At 37.3% G+C, this 9,239-nt stretch overlaps 1 long non-coding RNA gene across 1 annotated transcript; it reads right to left on the bottom strand.

Moving 5' to 3' along the window:
• Positions 1-4,761: 4,761 nt before the first annotated feature.
• LOC148032644 (uncharacterized) lies at positions 4,762-7,216 on the bottom strand. Its single transcript, XR_015691651.1, has 2 exons — positions 7,084-7,216; positions 4,762-6,995 (listed from the first exon to the last, which is right to left on the bottom strand). It is a non-coding gene; the product is annotated as an uncharacterized LOC148032644 (long non-coding RNA).
• Between the last annotated feature and the right edge of the window lie 2,023 nt (positions 7,217-9,239).

Below are 9,239 nucleotides of genomic sequence, written 5' to 3'. Positions count from 1 at the left end.
GTCTATTTGTCCGTGCATGCTGTTAAGCCACAGAGAAGGCTTGGGTCCTGACCCTTAGCAAAGCATGACGTATATACTAAAATCATGGAAATACATGTTTGTTGCACCACACAATGCTGATCTATAAATTTTTTTAGCACTATGGCATTCACAGTTGCATTGCCCATGTCACATGGTAACTCTTGGATGCATTGCAATTGGTTTGTGATATACATGACCCACGTTGAGTTGTGAGGCACCTAAGTTGTAGGTTTAGGCATTTGGGTTCCTTTGGGAGATTGTAAAGTGAGGAAATTTCTATCTCTTGGATTGTTTAAAACAAGAGTGGAGCTTGTTACATCTGTGTTATTTGTGTTAGAGTGATGCATCATCTGGGGGCTAATCCTCTCAGTGTAGGAGAGCTACAATGGGGCCACGGCATTCAATCGGAGAGGTTGCCTCGTCTATGTTTGTTTTACATGGTATATTGTACCAAGATGTATGGGATCTCCCTTTGAGGAGTAAGGAAGGGAAACCGTTGGACTACGGTTCTATTAAAAACACAATATCTATAGTAGTGATGAGGGTTGTGTGCCCCTTGGATGCTCTTGGCTGCGAGGCCATGTGGGGTTGTCTTGTTATTAGTGGTATAGAGGCTTGGCTAGTGCTTATAGCCATTGTCGGGCCCATTTTAGGTCTTGACACTTTGTTTCTTATTCATTCACATGTTTTGATCCCATGCCATGTAAATCTTTAGGTGGTTCTAAGTACTTTTTCATGACATTCATTGATGATTATTCATACAAAGTTTGATGCTATCCTATTAAGCAAAAATTAGAGGTATTAGCCACATTTCAACATTTTTAAACTATGGTTAAGAACCAGTTTTGGTATGGCTGAAATGCCTACAATCTAACAATGGGAGTGAATATGACTCTAAGATATTTGAGCAATTTTGTGATGAGAGGTATATTAAGCAATGGTTGATTGATCTGTAAACCCCACCCTAGAATATTGTTGCAGAGTGCATGAATAGCTGGACTATCTAGGAAAGACTCCATAGTATGTGTAGTCAACCCAACTTACCACATTACTTTTGGGCTAAGACTGTGATTACTATTGTTTATTTGATTGATAGATCCCCATGCACTGCTCTAAATGGTCAAGTTGCAAAGGAGATATGGTTTAGAAAAACTCCCTTATATGCTCATTTGATATTCTTTGGATGTGAAGTTTTGTGTCATATTCCCAAAGAAAAATGTAATAAGCTAGATCCAAGATCTATCACATGCATTTTTCTTGGATATGGTGATACAGGTGAGATGGGCTATCACATTTGGGATCGACAAGCTCAAAAGGTTATCTACAATTATGATATTGCATTTTATGATAGTTGAGGTATACAAGGTGATCTTTCAAGAGGAGCCTCTTGGTACAATCTAGCAAGCCCTAGTTAGAAATCTTGCTATAGTTGTTGATAATGCAGTGGTCCAAGATTCTCATGTTGTATAGGATCATGGAGTTCGATAGAGAGGACAGGTCATATAGGCCCCACATCTATTCTTGAGATGCTCCACTAGAGCCTCATGTGCTCCTGAGCCCTCTATGCATTATGTCATCGTGACAGATACTAGTAAGCCTCTCAAAAGTCACAGAGTGTGATTGTTGGAGTTCCCACATACTACCTTACTCTCTCTTGCTTGAACCTCCATAGCTCTTGCTTCTTTCTTGCTTCCAATTATGCTTTCACACTTGCTCCCAAGGGGTCCACCTATAAGAAATCATATATATAATGTACATTCAAAATATATTAAGAAGTAATATTTCTTTACATGCCATAGGGCCTTAAAATGACCCCTTTTACTTTACTAGACTTACACATTTTTTTCAATTTGTAAATAAGAAAATCCTTTTGTAAATATACTCATGTGAATTTTACTAGATGCAATACCCTTTCTTTTGAATTCAAGTGGTATCTTACATATTCTATAAGGTGGACGCTTTGAGCTCTTTCTCCACCTTTCATCAAATCTTTCTTAGTGCTTTTACCATCACATAATTTGATGCTTATACTGTCATATAAAGATCAATGCTTTTATCGACATGTATCTTGATGGCAAGGCTTGATATTTCGAAACAAATTCCCATATATTTTGGTCTAATTTTTTGTCAATATATGCTTCATATGTTGTATCAGAGAACATATAATTATAAGGACTATGTAAATGCATATACTCACACTTGCAAAATTGATTGCAATCCTTGCTAGAGAGTAGAGAGAGAGACAAGATTATGAAATAGACTATTGTAAAAAGCCCCAAGAACATTATACACATATATTATGAGAGAAGATTCTCTTATCTAAGAAAATTATTTGTGATACACATATATTAAGAGGAGATTCTCATATGAAGAAGGTTATACACTTGAGGAAGAGAGGGGGAGGAAGCAATAAAGAGAACAAAAGATAGAGAGAGAGTGCACTAGATATACTCATGGCTTTGTTCTTGTGGGTTGAGGAGAGATTTAACAGTATGAGAAAGGGTGATAGGATATCATATGATCAGATATTCTTGTTCTTATAGAGTGACTTGATGTTGATAGTAGAGAGTGGGCTATTCATTGTGGTGTTTGACATTAAGAGTAGAATTGCAACACTTGGTTCATATTGGATAGGGCTAGAGCACACACCATCACTCCTCCATTTGTGGTCACATTTATGGTTGGAACCCTCTTGGAACCCTTACTATGGCAATCACACTATCTCACCAAAGAGGCAATGACCCTCAACTCAATGGAGTGACCTTCCTCAATTGTCATAAGGAGAATAACCAAGCTCTTCCATATCAATCTCTCAATTTGTTTTCTCAGCTTTGTTGGGCCATTGGAGACCCCTTCGCCACAGTCATTGGGGTGGCAATACTTGACATATTCAACTACAGCTTTGTAGGCTTTAGTAGTTTTGTTCGGCAGTCATTAAGATTACAATCCTACCATTTTGAATCCATCTTGTATTCCCTTTCCCCTAACCACATCCTTGATCTCACACTCATTGACCTTGACATGATGGATGATGAGACAAGTGCATACAACAAAGAGGAGAGCCCATCCATTAGCAACTACCCATCTTAGGATGCCCATGAGTCCTTTGATCTTTTTGTACATGATTAATCACATCCTAGATGGCTTGGGAAAAACCAATGGGAAATAATAAATAAATAATCAAAGAAAATATTGACAAGTGGAAGGAAAAGAAGGAGATGGCATACATGCGAGTTGAGTCTAGCTTGACATCGCACCTTGAGAATGGTAGAGGTTATGCCATCTTTGAAACAAATTTTATTAATTATATTATCATTGAATTTATATTTTCATTTTTAAAGTTTTTAAAGAAATATTTATTGTGTGCATTCTTTTTGTTAGTTTTCACTTGTAAGCTTGAGAGGGAGTATAGGCAATGCCATGGTGTACACCATGTTGTGAATAAGCTATTCTAGTGGGGGGAGGATAGGTAATGCTTAATCTGATCAACCTTATTTATACATGTTCTTATTTATCATGTTTTTTCCAACTAATCTTGATTCTATGCCTCTTTCCTATTGCAAGATTGTTATGTAACTATTCAGGAGGATTCATGTTGTGATCCATATATTTTTCTCTATGCATGCATGTGTAAACTTTGTAACATTTTTCCTTTTAAATACATTCAATTGGAGCTTAGTATCCCATCTATTGTTTTGTATAGATTTTATTTGGATTTAATTATTTATGAGCACTTTTGTATGCTGCTTCCATTGGGTTATATAGTTCTAAGCACTAGCCTATGTCTAACAAGATAGTAGAAATGAACAACAAGGATTTGACCCTATAAAGGGTTAGACCCTCACTAAATTTTTTATTGACATTCGTCGATATACATGTTGGCATGTTAGTCTATAATCATTAGAACTTGCATCAATAAGTATGTAGTTACATACCATCAAATTTTTTGAGGGTTATTCCATCACTTATTCTCACACTTGTACCAATGTATAGATACCAGAGCTTTTGTTGATGCTTATTCCAATAATGTGGCATGCTATCTTAAAAAAATTTCATGTGTATTCAATTTCATCCGTATAGACTTCGTATGTTGCAATGATGTAATTGCATACTCATGCAATGTTAAATAACCAACAAAATGCACAATGTATTAGCAAAATATAGATGAAAATTAAGAGGTTGCACATTTACTATCCTTATTTACATTCCAATCTAAGTTATTTTTCTTTACATGCCAACATAAATGATTTTTTTTTCATAAAATAGATTTTAAAACTCAAATCATAACCAAATTTAGTGCTAGCATATATACATGGATGCATGCATGTATGCATTCATACATAAACAAGGATAATGGGAATGATAGACATGTATGTATGTTTGTTTGTATGCATACATATATAACATATCTACCTACCTACATACCCTTCTATGTGTGTGTGTGTGTGTGTGTGTGTGTGTGTGTGTGTGTGTGTGTGTGTGTGTGTGTGTTGATAAGTTACTGTGTAAGTCATTTGAGTCCCACTTATATTTTCCACTAGATGAATGTGCTTGGAAATTTGAGAAAAGCATGTGTGTGTGTGTGTGTGTGTGTGTGTGTTGATAAGTTACTGTGTAAGTCATTTGAGTCCCACTTATATTTTCCACTAGATGAATGTGCTTGGAATTTTGAGAAATGTGTGTGTGTGTGTGTGTGTGTGTGTGTGTGTGTGTGTGTGTGTGTGTGTGTGTGTGTGTGTGTGTGTGTGTGTGTGTGTGTGTGTGTGTGTGTGTGTGTGTGTGTGTGTGTGTGTGTGTGTGTGTGTGTGTGTGTGTGTGTGTGTGTGTGTGTTGATAAGTTACTGTGTAAGTCATTTGAGTCCCACTTATATTTTCCACTAGATGAATGTGCTTGGAATTTTGAGAAAAGCATGTGTGTGTGTGTGTGTGTGTGTGTGTGTGTGTGTGTGTGTGTGTGTGTGTGTGTGTGTGTGTGTGTGTGTGTGTGTGTGTGTGTGTTGATAAGTTAATGTGTAAGTCATTTGAGTCCCACTTATATTTTCCACTAGATGAATGTGCTTGGAATTTTGAGAAATGTGTGTGTGTGTATGTGTGTGTGTGTGTGTGTGTGTTTTGGTAAGCTAGTGTGTAAGTCATTTGAGTCCCACTTATATTTTCCACTAGATGAATGTGTTCGGAATTTTGAGAAAAGCACAAGCAATTTGCAAATATTAGCTTATACATGTATATATGCGCATACCATATGCAATGTGTAGATTTACATTAGGTACAAACTAGAACAAATGATCAATACATTCTTCAAAGACAAGAAGGCCTATGCAATGTTAATTTGGAGATAGGCTTAAATAAATGATATAAATCATCACATTTCTTTCTTTCCATACAAAGACTAACATTGGGGAATATGTGGGGCTCATTTTGGGGCCCCAAGGATTTCTTTTGGACACTATTCTTTCAAAAATATGGGGGCACAAACAATTTCTCACAAATCAACCCACAACTTTTTATACTTGGTATATTTCCAATGTAATGATTGTGATCTTTTCAATGTCACTTAATATCTTAAGGTTTAGATATCCAATTGGCAAGAATCCTAGAAGAGACCTAGAAGAGTCGATTCTTCCAAGAATTTTCCAAATCGTATAATATGACATCATGGAATTTTGATATGGGACCTGCAAGGTATCTGAAAGATCCATCTTCTCCAAGAATCTTTCAAATGGTATATAATACATGGGGTTTGGAGATGGGACTTAAAAGATACATTGAACAACATAACCATTGAAAAGATCTCAAATAGTACTTTCCAAGTATACCAAGCTGGATGCGACTTATCCATGTTCCCAAACAACAAAAGTTGAAAAAGTGTTGTGAAGTAAAGTCCTAGAATACTAGTATCTTTTATCTACATATTTTCTTTGATTGCATTCTTATGTAGCTATCTACTTATAAACATACTAAACATAAGTTACATGGCATATTTATCTTGATCTAGAACATTTGAGCTTTACAAAATTGCAAATACTTGCTAAAACATATTATTCACGCTCTTTATTACTTCAAGAAGGTTCATTGCAGAATATTTATGCTTTACAAAATTGCTCATACTTGCTAAAACATATTGTGCACGCCCTTTAATACTTCAAGAAGGTTGAAAGAAGGCGATTCACAAAAATCAGATAAGGGATACTATTATCGAGTTGTATCGATAATCCATAGCATATCGCAATCTAATCGGGTTGTTATGGGTAATCCAATAGGGGTAATTCAAAGTAGACGATTCACAAAAAATCAGAGCGTTTTACATCGCTAAGGCAACACCAACCTCATCACTCATCGCATAAATTTACTGCAACACGTACCTTTGTTTGGCCCGGGAGGACGTCAGAGCAAATAATCCTGCGGCGCAACGGATATGAGCCTGATAGCCGAATCAAGTATGAGTTGGAGGATGGGCGATTACCCAATGTTCACCATGCTTTGAGAGGCGCTGTATCAGAGATCATGCAGAGATCTTCATGATCATAATAGACGTATCGATCACACAGGCAAGCAATGGTGAACATGTGGGCAATCGACCAAAGTCCGAACTGATCATCATCAAGGATACCACCACCCACCCACACACAGAGAGAGAGAGAGAGAGAGAGAGAGAGAGAGAGAGCCTACAACCGAGCTTCTTCTACTTGTAAATAAGCGCCATACGACGACACAGCTTCTTCTGCATATATATACAAGCAATTGGCTTATCTGAGAGAGAGAGAGAGAGAGAGAGAGAGAGAGAGAGAAGCGCCTACAGCCGAGCTGCTTCTACTTGTAAATAAGCGCCATACGACGACACAGCAGCTTCTTCTGCATATATACACAAGCAATTGGCTTATCTGTGAGAGAGAGAGAGAGAGAGAGAGAGAGAAGCGCCTACAGCCGAGCTGCTTCTACTTGTAAATAAGCGCCATACGACGGCACAGCTTCTTCTGCATATATACACAAGCAATTGGCTTATCTGAGAGAGAGAGAGAGAGAGAAGCGGCTGACAAATGCTGGCCATAGGTTAGATAATACCAACTCGACTCAAGGATTTTCTCATTCGGCGTTTCAGTCCCACCATTGACCTCCTTTCCCGAGCTTTACGTGTCGTGATTGCTCTCTCTCTCTCTCTCTCTCTCTTTCTCTCTGTCTCTCTCTCGGGCCTCTCCTTTTTAGCACAAAAGTCAAGATGGTCGTTGTTGTGTCCTTATAGTCGCTCCAAATATTGTACCCTTCACTCTAACCGTGTCCACATTCGTGATGATAGACTTAGAGAGCCTTAATGTAGCGGCCGTTATACACTTAGAGTCGTCCCATGCTTACCTCACACTAGATTTTGTGGGAGTCTTACAAGTGAACATGGTATGGCATGTTCTTTTGCCTCACTAAAAGTATGGCCACTTTAACTTTGAAAGTCTAGTCAAGTCTAGATGCTTGACACTACCCTTAGAGAACATTACACCCTCAACTCTCATCTTTGGTGGCAAGCCTAGCCATTAGCACACTTAGCACATGATTCATTGTTTCTTACAAAACCCTCACCCAAAATATCCAATCTATCTATCATAAAAGTCAAGATGGTGATCGTGATTGCTCTCATTTCCATGTTTTTGACAAAACCCTCACCCAAAATATCAAATCTATCTATCATAAAAGTCAAGATGATAATCGTGATTGCTCTCATTTCCATGTTTTGTAAGAAAACTATACTTCATCTTTAGGATGAACCTCTTAGCCAAAAGATCAAGGGAAATCTACCTACCCACCAATCTGTACCAAAGCAAGCCACTGTCATTGATAACATCCACATATTAGATGCACCATAGAAGTCTCAGAAAGGGTTTTAAGAACCATTCACTACTATATTTGTTATGGTTCTTAGCATTGCCATATGCTAGACTACATGTTTTACCCATCATTAAAGATTTTGAGAAACGCATCCAGACAACGAAGGCATTTCCTTCATTAGTGCAAGCTAGGTCATCCATAAAAAATTTGTTCTTGTGTATCCACATATATGCATGCCCACCTTTTGTTGTTGAATATTAGATTCCTCTCTCTAACTCTTTATCTATATTTAGATGTGTGTGTGTGTGTGTGTGTGTGTGTGTGTGTGTGTGTGTGTGTGTGTATTTATGGGTGTGCGTGCATGCATGCGTGTGTGTATGTATGTATGTATGGGTGTATGTGTGTGTGTGCAGAGAGAGAGAGAGAGAGAGAGAGAGAGAGAGAGAGAGAGAGGGGGGGGGGGGGGGGGGATGAATCAAGACAATCGTATGAATATGGTTGAAGGAATAACCTTTAAAGGGCCCATTTCATGATGGTACCATTGGGGCTTCTTTCCATCTTGAAGGGTTAAATGCTTATACACAATCAATACGAGTGGTACATTTGTTCAAATACTCAAATCACTACTTTATGTCACATATTTATGGCAAAGGACTCAATTTCACTAAAGAGCATGACATGCATGTATGACGCATGGAACTTTTCCTTCCTAAACTGTAGGAAACAAAAATTTAATAATCATCTTTCCAATTTAGTTAATGGTGGTGAAATGGGAATACCAATGCTAAAAATTGCTTAAGTTATTGAGAGTTGAAAAAACAACTTTATTTTCAAGTGTATTCTCTGTCTCCTCTTTCAACATATACTATTTGGTTTATGTTTTCTTAAAGACAAGCTTATACTATTTGGTTTTTTATGCTTTGGGAAATGCCATTAGCAACTTTGATGCACAAGATCAACTTTGAACTTTATTTGTTGAAGCCATGAATGAAGTTATATTCTTGGATAGAAAATGAGTGATTCATCTAAACAACAATTAAGGAAGGATTCCGTTCACCATGATTGTCCACAATAAACCTTGAGACCCTTTTCTTATGGTCATGATTGAATGTACATGATCTATTGAAGCAAATTGTCTCGAGTGTGGTGGGATGACAGACTAATAATCTGGTGTGATTTAATTCATACATCAGTGCCATTAAGTTGAAAACATTAGCATGTTGAAAATGTTCATAAAAGTATAGTACTAGTGAGCATAAAACTTTGACATGATTTTGGCTTCTTTGTTACAACTCACGTTTTTAACAACATGACAAGATAAGTAACATTGCATTGATAAAGACTTTTCTTGGGAAGCATGTAGCAATATTTGAATACTCCAAGAGAGCTGAACCTTTGATGAG

The sequence above is a fragment of the Lygodium microphyllum genome, chromosome 8 (assembly GCF_053477565.2).
Source record: "Lygodium microphyllum isolate KBCC chromosome 8, Lygodium_microphyllum_v1.1.10, whole genome shotgun sequence".
Lineage (NCBI taxonomy): Eukaryota > Viridiplantae > Streptophyta > Polypodiopsida > Schizaeales > Lygodiaceae > Lygodium > Lygodium microphyllum.
The sequence above is the reverse complement of the archived record's forward strand: the minus strand, read 5'-3'. Positions and strand labels throughout refer to the sequence as shown.